Raw genomic sequence first — 12,109 nt, 5'->3', positions numbered from 1 at the left:
TGATGTCTGCACTGGGAACACCTCCATTGGCCTCAACTTGATTTTAAACCCACACTTGCACACTATTCACTAGATTATGACTAAGCGCGCATGCGCGAAACGCGTCAATCCACTGGGCCACACAGCACAGGTTGCTCTGCTGTTTTTTAACATAGATTAATAAAATTTTCAATTTTTAATTCATTTTTGGAGTGCCAGACCTATACCTTTTCCCATTTCATTTGTCCACTGACGGCTAGCCACCGCTCGGAACCGTGCACCCTCTCCAATGCATTGAAGTCCCAATAATACAACACCAAGGTGAGCTGATTTCCATTTTTCACTTTTTCATTGTTTATCTCCTCCTCAAGTAGCCTCTCCTCGATAATACTAGCCTGGAATCGATCAACTGACTCCTCCTTCTCCTCAAGTAGCCTCTCCTCGATAATACTAGCCTGGAATCGATCAACTGACTCCTCCTTCTCCTCAAGTAGCCTCTCCTCGATAATACTAGCCTGGAATCGATCAACTGACTCCTCCTTCTCCTCAAGTAGCCTCTCCTCGATAATACTAGCCTGGAATCGATCAACTGACTCCTCCTTCTCCTCAAGTAGCCTCTCCTCGATAATACTAGCCTGGAATCGATCAACTGACTCCTCCTTCTCCTCAAGTAGCCTCTCCTCGATAATACTAGCCTGGAATCGATCAACTGACTCCTCCTTCTCCTCAAGTAGCCTCTCCTCGATAATACTAGCCTGGAATCGATCAACTGACTCCTCCTTCTCCTCAAGTAGCCTTTCCTCGATAATACTAGCCTGGAATCGATCAACTGACTCCTCCTTCTCCTCAAGTAGCCTCTCCTCGATAATACTAGCCTGGAATCGATCAACTGACTCCTCCTTCTCCTCAAGTAGCCTCTCCTCGATAATACTAGCCTGGAATCGATCAACTGACTCCTCCTTCTCCTCAAGTAGCCTCTCCTCGATAATACTAGCCTGGAATCGATCAACTGACTCCTCCTTCTCCTCAAGTAGCCTCTCCTCGATAATACTAGCCTGGAATCGATCAACTGACTCCTCCTTCTCCTCAAGTAGCCTCTCCTCGATAATACTAGCCTGGAATCGATCAACTGACTCCTCCTTCTCCTCAAGTAGCCTCTCCTCGATAATACTAGCCTGGAATCGATCAACTGACTCCTCCTTCTCCTCAAGTAGCCTCTCCTCGATAATACTAGCCTGGAATCGATCAACTGACTCCTCCTTCTCCTCAAGTAGCCTCTCCTCGATAATACTAGCCTGGAATCGATCAACTGACTCCTCCTTCTCCTCAAGTAGCCTTTCCTCGATAATACTAGCCTGGAATCGATCAACTGACTCCTCCTTCTCCTCAAGTAGCCTCTCCTCGATAATACTAGCCTGGAATCGATCAACTGACTCCTCCTTCTCCTCAAGTAGCCTCTCCTCGATAATACTAGCCTGGAATCGATCAACTGACTCCTCCTTCTCCTCAAGTAGCCTCTCCTCGATAATACTAGCCTGGAATCGATCAACTGACTCCTCCTTCTCCTCAAGTAGCCTCTCCTCGATAATACTAGCCTGGAATCAATCAACTGCTGCCTCCTCCGGCTTCTCAACTTGTCTCTTCTCAACAATACTGGCTTGGGTGCAATCAAGTGCTGCCGCATCCTCCTTGTAAACTTTTTTTTTTCAATATTTTTTGTCACCATTTTGGAACTTTTATTTACTATATTTTATTATTATTTCTATAATTTTTTTCTTCATTATTTTTGCACTTTTTCACCCCACTTTTTTCATTGTAATATCAACTGCAACCAAACGAAACTACATGTATACCCTATCACGCTCCCACTATTGTAGCTGCAACTAGATTTGCATTTCCAGGGAAATACATAGTGCTTGAAAAGAGCGCCCCTTTACCAGTGACTTCCATTTAACTTTAATCCTGGGTGCCGTCCCTTTAAGAGCGACTTGGGTCCCATCCCTTTAAGAGCAACTTGGCTCCCGTCCCTTTAAGAGCGACATGGGTCCCTTTAGGAGCGACCTGGGTCACTTTAAGAGCGACGTGGGTCCCTTCGCTCTTGAAGGGACACAGGTCACTCTTGAAGGGACACAGGTCACTCTTAACGGAACCCAGGTCACTCTTAACGGAACCCAGGTCACTCTTAAAGGGACCCATTTTGCTCTTAAAGGGACATATTTTGCTCTTAAAGGGACCCAGATCGCTCTTAAAGAGACCCAGGTCGCTCTTAAAGAGACCCAGGTCGCTCTTAAAGAGACCCAGGTCGCTCTTAAAGAGACCCAGGTCGCTCTTAAACAGACCCAGGTCGCTCTTAAAGAGACCCAGATCGCTCTTAAAGGGACCCAGATCGCTCTTAAAGGGACCCAGATCGCTCTTAAAGGGACCCAGATCGCTCTTAAAGGGACCCAGATCGCTCTTAAAGGGACCCAGATCGCTCTTAAAGCGACATATTTCGCTCTTAAAGGGACCCAGGTTGCTCTTAAAGCGACATATTTCGCTCTTAAAAGGGACCCAGGTTGCTCTTAAAGCGACATATTTCGCTCTTAAAGGGACCCAGGTTGCTCTTAAAGGGACATATTTCGCTCTTAAAGGGACCCAGGTCGCTCTTAAAGGGACCCATTTCGCTCTTAACCTCTTAAGGACATAGGACGTACCGGTACGTCCTATGTCCTCACTTGCACTTCAAAGCGGGGCCGCGCGGCGGCCCCGCTTTGAAGTGCCGCGATCCCGGGTGCCGCGTGTAGCCCGGGACCGCCGCTATTAGCGGGCACGGTCTGATCGCCGTGCCCGCTAATTAGCTAATCGGAGGCAGCTGTCAAAGTTGACAGCTGCCTCCGATTACCGGAGGCAACGTTTCCCTGGTGTCTAGTGGGGGAGATCGCTCCTCCGGGACCTTGTCCCGGAGGAGCGATCTCCGTTACTGATGCCGGCCGGGGACGCGTCCAAGATGGCGCCGTCCTCGGCTCGGCACTCGTTTACTTCCGGCTGCAGCAGCCGAAAGCAAACGAGTGCCTATCTCATTGATCTCTGCAGCATATCTATGCTGCAGAGATCTCAATGAGAGATCCAAGTGTATATACTAGAAGTCCCCTAGGGGGGGAATAACCCTAACCCCAGGGGGGAATAACCCTAACCCCAGGGGGAATAACCCTAACCCCAGGGGGGAATAACCCTAACCCCAGGGGGGAATAACCCTAACCCCAGGGGGAATACCCCTAACCCCAGGGGGGGGAATAACCCTAACCCTAGGGGGGGAATAACCCTAACCCCAGGGGGGGAATAACCCTAACCCCAGGGGGAATAACCCTAACCCCAGGGGGGGGGAATAACCCTAACCCCATGGGGGCTTCTAGTATATGTGTAAAAAAAAAAAAAAAAAGTGTTGTTAATAGTAAAAAGCCCCCTCCCCTAATAAAAGTCTGAATCACCCCCCTTTTCCCAGGTTTTAAATAAAAGTAAACAAATAAATAAATAAATAAACATGTTTGCTATCGCCGCGTGCGTAATCGCCCGAACTATTAATTAATCACATTCCTGATCTCGTACGGTAAACGGCGTCAGCGCAAAAAAATCCCAAAGTGCAAAATTGCGCATTTTTGGTCGCATCAAATCCAGAAAAAATGTAATAAAAAGCGATCAAAAAGACGTATATGGGCAATCAAGGTACCGATAGAAAGATCACATCATGGCGCAAAAAATGACACCTCGCACAGCCCCATAGACCAAAGGATAAAAGCGCTATAAGCCGGGAATGGAGCGATTTTAAGGAACGTATATTGGTTAACAACGGTTTGAATTTTTTACAGGCCATCAGATACAATATAAGTTATACATGTTATATATCATAGTAATCGTAACGACCTGAGGAACATATATAACAAGTCAGTTTTACCCCAGGGCGAATGGCGTAAAAACACATTTCCCCCAAATAAAAGAAATGCGGTTTTTTTTTCAATTTCACCACACTTTGATTTTTTTTCTGGTTTCGCAGTGACTTTATGCAAAAATTTAGCCTGTAATTGCAAAGTACAATTAGTGACGCAAAAAATAAGGGGTCATGTGGGTTTCTAGGTGGAAAAATGCAAGTGCTATGACCTTTTAAACACAAGGAGGAAAAACCGAAAACGTAAAAACGAAAATGGGCCATGTCCTTAAAGGGTTAAAGGGACCCAGGTCGCTCTTAAAGCGACATATTTCGCTCTTAAAGGGACCCAGGTCGCTCTTAAAGGGACCCAGGTCGCTCTTAAAGGGACCCAGGTCGCTCTTAAAGGGACCCAGGTCGCTCTTAAAGGGACCCAGGTCGCTCTTAAAGGGACCCAGGTCGCTCTTAAAGGGACCCAGGTCGCTCTTAAAGGGACCCAGGTCGCTCTTAAAGGGACCCAGGTCGCTCTTAAAGGGACCCAGGTCGCTCTTAAAGGGACCCAGGTCGCTCTTAAAGGGACCCAGGTCGCTCTTAAAGGGACCCAGGTCGCTCTTAAAGGGACCCAGGTCGCTCTTAAAGGGACCCAGGTCGCTCTTAAAGGGACCCAGGTCGCTCTTAAAGGGACCCAGGTCGCTCTTAAAGGGACCCAGGTCGCTCTTAAAGGGCCCCAGGTCGCTCTTAAAGGGCCCCAGGTCGCTCTTAAAGGGCCCCAGGTCGCTCTTAAAGGGCCCCAGGTCGCTCTTAAAGGGACCCATTTCGCTCTTAAAGGGACCCATTTCCCTCTTAAAGGGACCCAGATCGCTCTTAAAGGGACCAACTTCATGCTTAAAGGGACCCATTTCACTCTTAAAGGGACCCAGGTCGCTCTTAAAGGGACCCATTTTGCTCTTAAAGGGACCCAGGTCGCTCTTAAAGGGACCAATTTCACTCTTAAAGGGACCAATTTCGCTCTTAAAGGGACCCAGGTCGCTCTTAAAGGGACCCATTTCGCTCTTAAAGGGACCCATTTTGCTCTTAAAGGGACCCAGGTCGCTCTTAAAGGGACCCATTTCGCTCTTAAAGGGACCCATTTTGCTCTTAAAGGGACCCAGGTTGCTCTTAAAGGGACCCATTTTGCTCTTAAAGGGACCCTTTTTGCTCTTAAAGGGACCCTTTTTGCTCTTAAAGGGACCCTTTTTGCTCTTAAAGGGACCCGGATCGCTCTTAAAGGGACCAACTTCACGCTTAAAGGGACCCATTTCACTCTTAAAGGGACCCAGGTCGCTCTTAAAAGGACCCATTTTGCTCTTAAAGGGACATATTTTGCTCTTAAAGGGACATATTTCGCTCTTAAAGGGACCCAGATCGCTCTTAAAGGGACCCAGATTGCTCTTAAAGGGACCCAGATTGCTCTTAAAGGGACCCAGATTGCTCTTAAAGGGACCCAGGTCGCTCTTAAAGGAACCAATTTCACTCTTAAAGGGACCAATTTCACGCTTAAAGGGACCAATTTCACGCTTAAAGGGACCAATTTCACGCTTAAAGGGACCAACTTTGCTCTTAAAGGGACCCAGATCGCTCTTAAAGGGACCCAGATCGCTCTTAAAGGGACCCATTTTGCTCTTAAAGGGACCCAGATCGCTCTTAAAGGGACCCAGGTTGCTCTTAAAAGGACCCATTTTGCTCTTAAAGCGACATATTTCGCTCTTAAAGGGACCCAGGTCGCTCTTAAAAGGGACCCGGGCCGCTCTTAAAGGGACCCAGGTCGCTCTAGCGACATGGGTCTCTTTAAGAGCGACATGGGTCCCAAACCTTTTGGAGTGTCCGGTCCGTTTAAGAGCAACTTGGGTCCCGTCCCTTTAAGAGCGACTTGGATCCCTTTAAGAGCTACATGGGACCCTTTAAGAGCGACTTGGGTACCTTTAAGAACGACTTGGTTCCCTTTAAGAGCGACATGGCTCCCGTCCCTTTAAGAGCAACTTGGGTCCCTTTAAGAGCGACATGGCTCCCGTCCCTTTAAGAGCAACTTGGGTCCCTTTAAGAGCAACATGGCTCCCGTCCCTTTAAGAGAGACTTGGGTCCCTTTAAGAGCGACTTGCGTTCCTTTAAGGGTGACCTGGGTCCCTTTAAGAGCGATCTGAGTACTTATAATGGTAAAGACCATTGCTCGGTTACCATGACAATCTTACTCATGTCAGGGAGACAAAATGGTTAAGGACCTTCCATATATTACATCTTCTATTGGCCAATAGTGGACATGTGACTGTGGATGGTGTGATACATTGCATGACGAGACCTTAGAGTTCCTATTGGCTGCTATATCTCAGCTATTTGCATATGTGCTGTGATTGGCTGTCAGCGGTTAGTGTGGCCATTATTTGCAATGGGCCATTATTTTCTATGGGAAATTTGGGGTCATTTAACGTAAATTTCTTAAAAACGACAAATCCGATCGAAACGAAAAATAGATAGCACACCTCACACCGCCGAGGGCTTCGAAACGCTGTTTGAACGGAGTGTGTGCACAAAGCGGGTCGGGCTGTATTACGCGCAGAAAAATGGCTGGAAGAAGAAACGGAAGAAGAAGAAGAAGAAGAATACGGATTACAATATGGGGATTATCAAGCACTATAAATATTCAGCCGTTAGAGCAAGGTTCACTTTCGGTTCGGACCAATCTGAACTTCACGAATGTTCGCTGGATCGAACCGAACCGAACTTTTCAAAAGTTCGCTCATCCCTAATATATATATATATATCCTCTGTATACACTGCTGTATATATATATATATATCCTCTGTATACACTGCTGTATGTATATATATATCTCTCCTCTGTATACACTGCTGTATATATATATATATCTCCTCTGTATACACTGCTGTGTATATATATATATATATATATATACATACACACAGTGGTACCTTGGTTTAAGAGCGTTTTGGTTTAAGAGCATTGCTTTGGTTTAAGAGCTCCCTGTACTGGGTGGGAGCGCGAGTTGGGGAGGGGAATGGTCTGCATAGCGGGGTCTACAGCCCTGTACTCTGACCCAGGAAGTCTCCCTCACCTTCCAAATCATAGCAGATCCACTTCAGGCTGGGGCTTGCATCAGGGGACAGGACTGTGGGGGTAATCACTCCATAACTGTAACCCCTCTCTCCCCGGACAGAGAGTGCTGCATGTATGTGCCCACATCTGCCTGCTCATTCCTTCCTGCTCCCTGTAGTCTGTCAGTCCTGATTGGTTCATGCTGAACACACCCCCTTCCGCATTGCTGTCATGTGACCACACAGACCTCTGCCAGCAGCCCTGCTTCTCTATTCTAGCCTATTGTACTACGCTACTGCATCATAGGGATCTGCAGTTTCATCCTGTATTTACAAACTGCTGCTGTTTTTCAGGTTTATGCAGTTACTATACATTATACACCACATGCTGCTATACTGTACAGTAACTTATATATCACATATCCAGCTGCTGCTGTGTTATCAGGGTTATACAGTTACTATACATTATACACCACATGCTGCTATACTGTACAGTAACTTATATATCACATATCCAGCTGCTGTGTTATCAGGGTTATACAGTTACTATATATTATACACCACATGCTGCTATACTGTACAGTAACTTATATATCACATATCCAGCTGCTGTGTTATCAGGGTTATACAGTTACTATACATTATACACCACATGCTGCTATACTGTACAGTAACTTATATATCACATATCCAGCTGCTGCAGTGTTATCAGGGTTATACAGTTACTATACATTATACACCACATGCTGCTATACTGTACAGTAACTTATATATCACATATCCAGCTGCTGCAGTGTTATCAGGGTTATACAGTTACTATACATTATACACCACATGCTGCTATACTGTACAGTAACTTATATATCACATATCCAGCTGCTGTGTTATCAGGGTTATACAGTTACTATACATTATATACCATATGCTGATTGCTATACTATACAGTAACTTATATATCACATATCCAGCTGCTGTGTTATCAGTGTTATACAGTTACTATACATTATATACCACATGCTGCTATACTGTGCAGTAACTTATATATCACATATCCAGCTGCTGCTGTGTTATCAGGGTTATAAGGTTACTATACATTATATACCACATGCTGCTATACTGTACAGTAACTTATATATCACATATTCAGCTTCTGTGTTATCAGGGTTATACAGTAACTATACATTATATACCACATGCTGATTGCTATGCTGTACAGTAACTTATATATCACATATCCAGCTGCTTTGTTATCAGGGTTATACAGTTACTATATATTATACACCACATGCTGCTATACTGTACAGTAACATATATCACATATCCAGCTTCTGTGTTATCAGGGTTATACAGTAACTATACATTATATACCACATGCTGATTGCTATACTGTACAGTAACATATATCACATATCCAGCTGCTGTGTTATCAGGGTTATACAGTTACTATATATTATATACCACATACTGCCATACTGTACAGTAACATATATCACATATCCAGCTGCTGTGTTATCAGGGTTATACAGTTACTATACATTATACACCACATGCTGCTATACTGTACAGTAACTTATATATCACATATCCAGCTGCAGTGTTATCAGGGTTATACAGTTACTATACATTATAGTCCACATGCTGCTATACTGTACAGTAACATATATATCACATATCCAGCTGCTGCTGTGTTATCAGGGTTATACAGTTACTATACATTATACACCACATGCTGCTATAATGTACAGTAACTTATATATCACATATCCAGCTGCAGTGTTATCAGGATTATACAGTTACTATACATTATAGTCCACATGCTGCTATACTGTACAGTAACTTATATATCACATATCCAGCTGCTGTGTTATCAGGGTTATACAGTTACTATACATTATACACCACATGCTGCTATACTGTACAGTAACTTATATATCACATATCCCGCTGCTGTGTTATCAGGGTTATACAGTTACTATACATTATACACCACATGCTGCTATACTGTACAGTAACTTATATATCACATATTCAGCTGCTGTTATCAGGGTTATACAGTTACTATACATTATATACCACATGCTGCTATACTGTACAGTAACATATATATCACATATCCCGCTGCTGCAGTGTTATCAGGGTTATACAGTTACTATACATTATATACCACATGCTGCTATACTGAACAGTAACTTATATATCACATATCCAGCTGCTGTAATATCAGGGTTATACAGTTACTATACATTATACACCACATGCTGCTATACTGTACAGCAACATATATATCACATATCCAGCTGCTGTGTTATCAGGGTTATACAGTTACTATACATTATATACCACATGCTGATTGCTATACTGTACAGTAACTTATATATCACATATCCAGCTGCTGCTGTGTTATCAGGGTTATACAGTTACTATACATTATACACCACATGCTGCTATACTGTACAGTAACTTATATATCACATATCCAGCTGCAGTGTTATCAGGGTTATATAGTTACTATACATTATATACCACATGCTGCTATACTGTACAGTAACTTATATATCACATATCCAGCTGCTGTGTTATCAGGGTTATACAGTTACTATACATTATACACCACATGCTGCTATACTGTACAGTAACTTATAGATCACATATCCAGCTGCTGTGTTATCAGGGTTATACAGTTACTATACATTATACACCACATGCTGATTGCTATACTGTACAGTAACTTATATATCACATATCCAGCTGCTGTGTTATCAGGGTTATACAGTTACTATACATTATACACCACATGCTGCTATACTGTACAGTAACTTATATCACATATCCAGCTGCAGTGTTATCAGGGTTATACAGTTACTATACATTATATACCACATGCTGCTATACTGTACAGTAACTTATATATGACATATCCAGCTGCTGTGTTATCAGGGTTATACAGTTACTATACATTATACACCACATGCTGCTGTACTGTACAGTAACTTATATATCACATATCCAGCTGCAGTGTTATCAGGGTTATACAGTTACTATACATTATACACCACATGCTGCTATACTGTACAGTAACTTATATATCACATATCCAGCTGCTGTGTTATCAGGGTTATACAGTTACTATACATTATACTCCACATGCTGCTATACTGTACAGTAACTTATATATCACATATCCAGCTGCTGTTATCAGGGTTATATAGTTACTATACATTATATACCACATGCTGCTATACTGTACAGTAACTTATATATCACATATCCAGCTGCTGTTATCAGGGTTATATAGTTACTATACATTATACACCACATGCTGCTATACTGTACAGTAACTTATATATCACATATCCAGCTGCTGTGTTATCAGGGTTATACAGTTACTATACATTATACACCACATGCTGCTATACTGTACAGTAACTTATATATCACATATCCAGCTGCTGTGTTATCAGGGTTATACAGTTACTATACATTATACACCACATGCTGCTATACTGTACAGTAACTTATATATCACATATCCAGCTGCTGATGTGTTATCAGGGTTATACAGTTACTATACATTATATACCACATGCTGATTGCTATACTGTACAGTAACTTATAATATCACATATCCAGCTCCTGTGTTATCAGGGTTATACAGTTACTATACATTATACACCACATGCTGCTATACTGTACAGTAACTTATAATTTCACATATCCAGCTGTTTTTCATTGTTTGTTTATTTGTTTTACATGTTATTCAGAATATTAAATCATTACTTTTGGGTTGTGGAACCAATTGTCTGCATTTCAATGATTTCCTATGGGAAAATTTGCTTTGGTTTAAGAGTGGATTTGGATTAAAAGCATGGCCCCGGAACGAATTATGCTCGTAATCCAAGGCACCACTGTATATATATATATATATCTCCTCTGTATACACTGCTGCATGTGTGTATATATATATATATCATATAACAATGTACTAAGACTAAGTAATAGCGCTGTGATGTGAAATGTAACATTATAACAATTGTGTACTTTCTTCTCACTTACCTACCTGGAGCGGCTGCAGCGAGGTGTGTGCTCTGACCATGTAAGAGGCCGACCAGCAGAAGCTCAGGGCTTTTATAGGGAAAGGTGCAAAGCATTGTGGGAGATGACCAGGGTATAAAACCCCATCAGGTGTAAATGACTGAGTGGATTGGGAAGTTCTGTACTATCTTACAAGGTGGAAAGCAGCGAGCCGACTGCGGTCATGTGATTTATTTTTGGGGAGTAAAATAAAAGTCCTTTGGATTATTTTTCTCTGATCAAGATTGATCTTTTTGAAAAGCCCATGCCCAACAGTATATATATATATATCTCCTCTGTATACACTGCTGTATATATATATATATATCTCCTCTGTATACACTGCTGTATATATATATATCTCCTCTGTATACACTGCTGTATATATATATATCTCCTCTGTATACACTGCTGTATATATATATATCTCCTCTGTATACACTGCTGTATATATATATATATCTCCTCTGTATACACTGCTGTATATATATATATCTCCTCTGTATACACTGCTGTATATATATATATCTCCTCTGTATACACTGCTGTATATATATATATATATATATATCTCCTCTGTATACACTGCTGTATATATATATATATATATATATATATCTCCTCTGTATACACTGCTGTATATATATATATCTCCTCTGTATACACTGCTGTATATATATATATATATGTATATCTCCTCTGTATACACTGCTGTATATATATATATCTCCTCTGTATACACTGCTGTATATATATATATATATATATCTCCTCTGTATACACTGCTGTATATATATATATCTCCTCTGTATACACTGCTGTATATATATATATATATATATCTCCTCTGTATACACTGCTGTATATATATATATCTCCTCTGTATACACTGCTGTATATATATATCTCCTCTGTATACACTGCTGTATATATATATATATATATATCTCCTCTGTATACACTGCTGTATATATATATCTCCTCTGTATACACTGCTGTATATATATATATCTCCTCTGTATACACTGCTGTATATATATATATATATATATATATATCTCCTCTGTAT

General features: G+C 42.0%; 1 protein-coding gene across 3 annotated transcripts in view; it reads right to left on the bottom strand.

Moving 5' to 3' along the window:
- Window positions 1–12,109, bottom strand: part of LOC138794569 (zinc finger protein 271-like) — a 41,080-nt gene that overhangs the window by 17,423 nt on the left and 11,548 nt on the right. The window contains exon 1 of one of the 3 annotated variants that reach the window (XM_069973322.1): window positions 11,027–11,051. The exons of the other annotated variants lie outside the window; for them this stretch is intronic. The gene's annotated coding sequence lies outside the window, so the exon portion shown is untranslated. Of the gene's footprint in view, window positions 1–11,026; window positions 11,052–12,109 lie in introns of those variants that run through there. 3 annotated transcript variants of the gene reach the window in all.

This window comes from Dendropsophus ebraccatus, chromosome 6 (genome assembly GCF_027789765.1).
Source record: "Dendropsophus ebraccatus isolate aDenEbr1 chromosome 6, aDenEbr1.pat, whole genome shotgun sequence".
NCBI classification, from domain to species: domain Eukaryota; kingdom Metazoa; phylum Chordata; class Amphibia; order Anura; family Hylidae; genus Dendropsophus; species Dendropsophus ebraccatus.
This window is presented reverse-complemented; position numbering and strand designations above follow the sequence as displayed.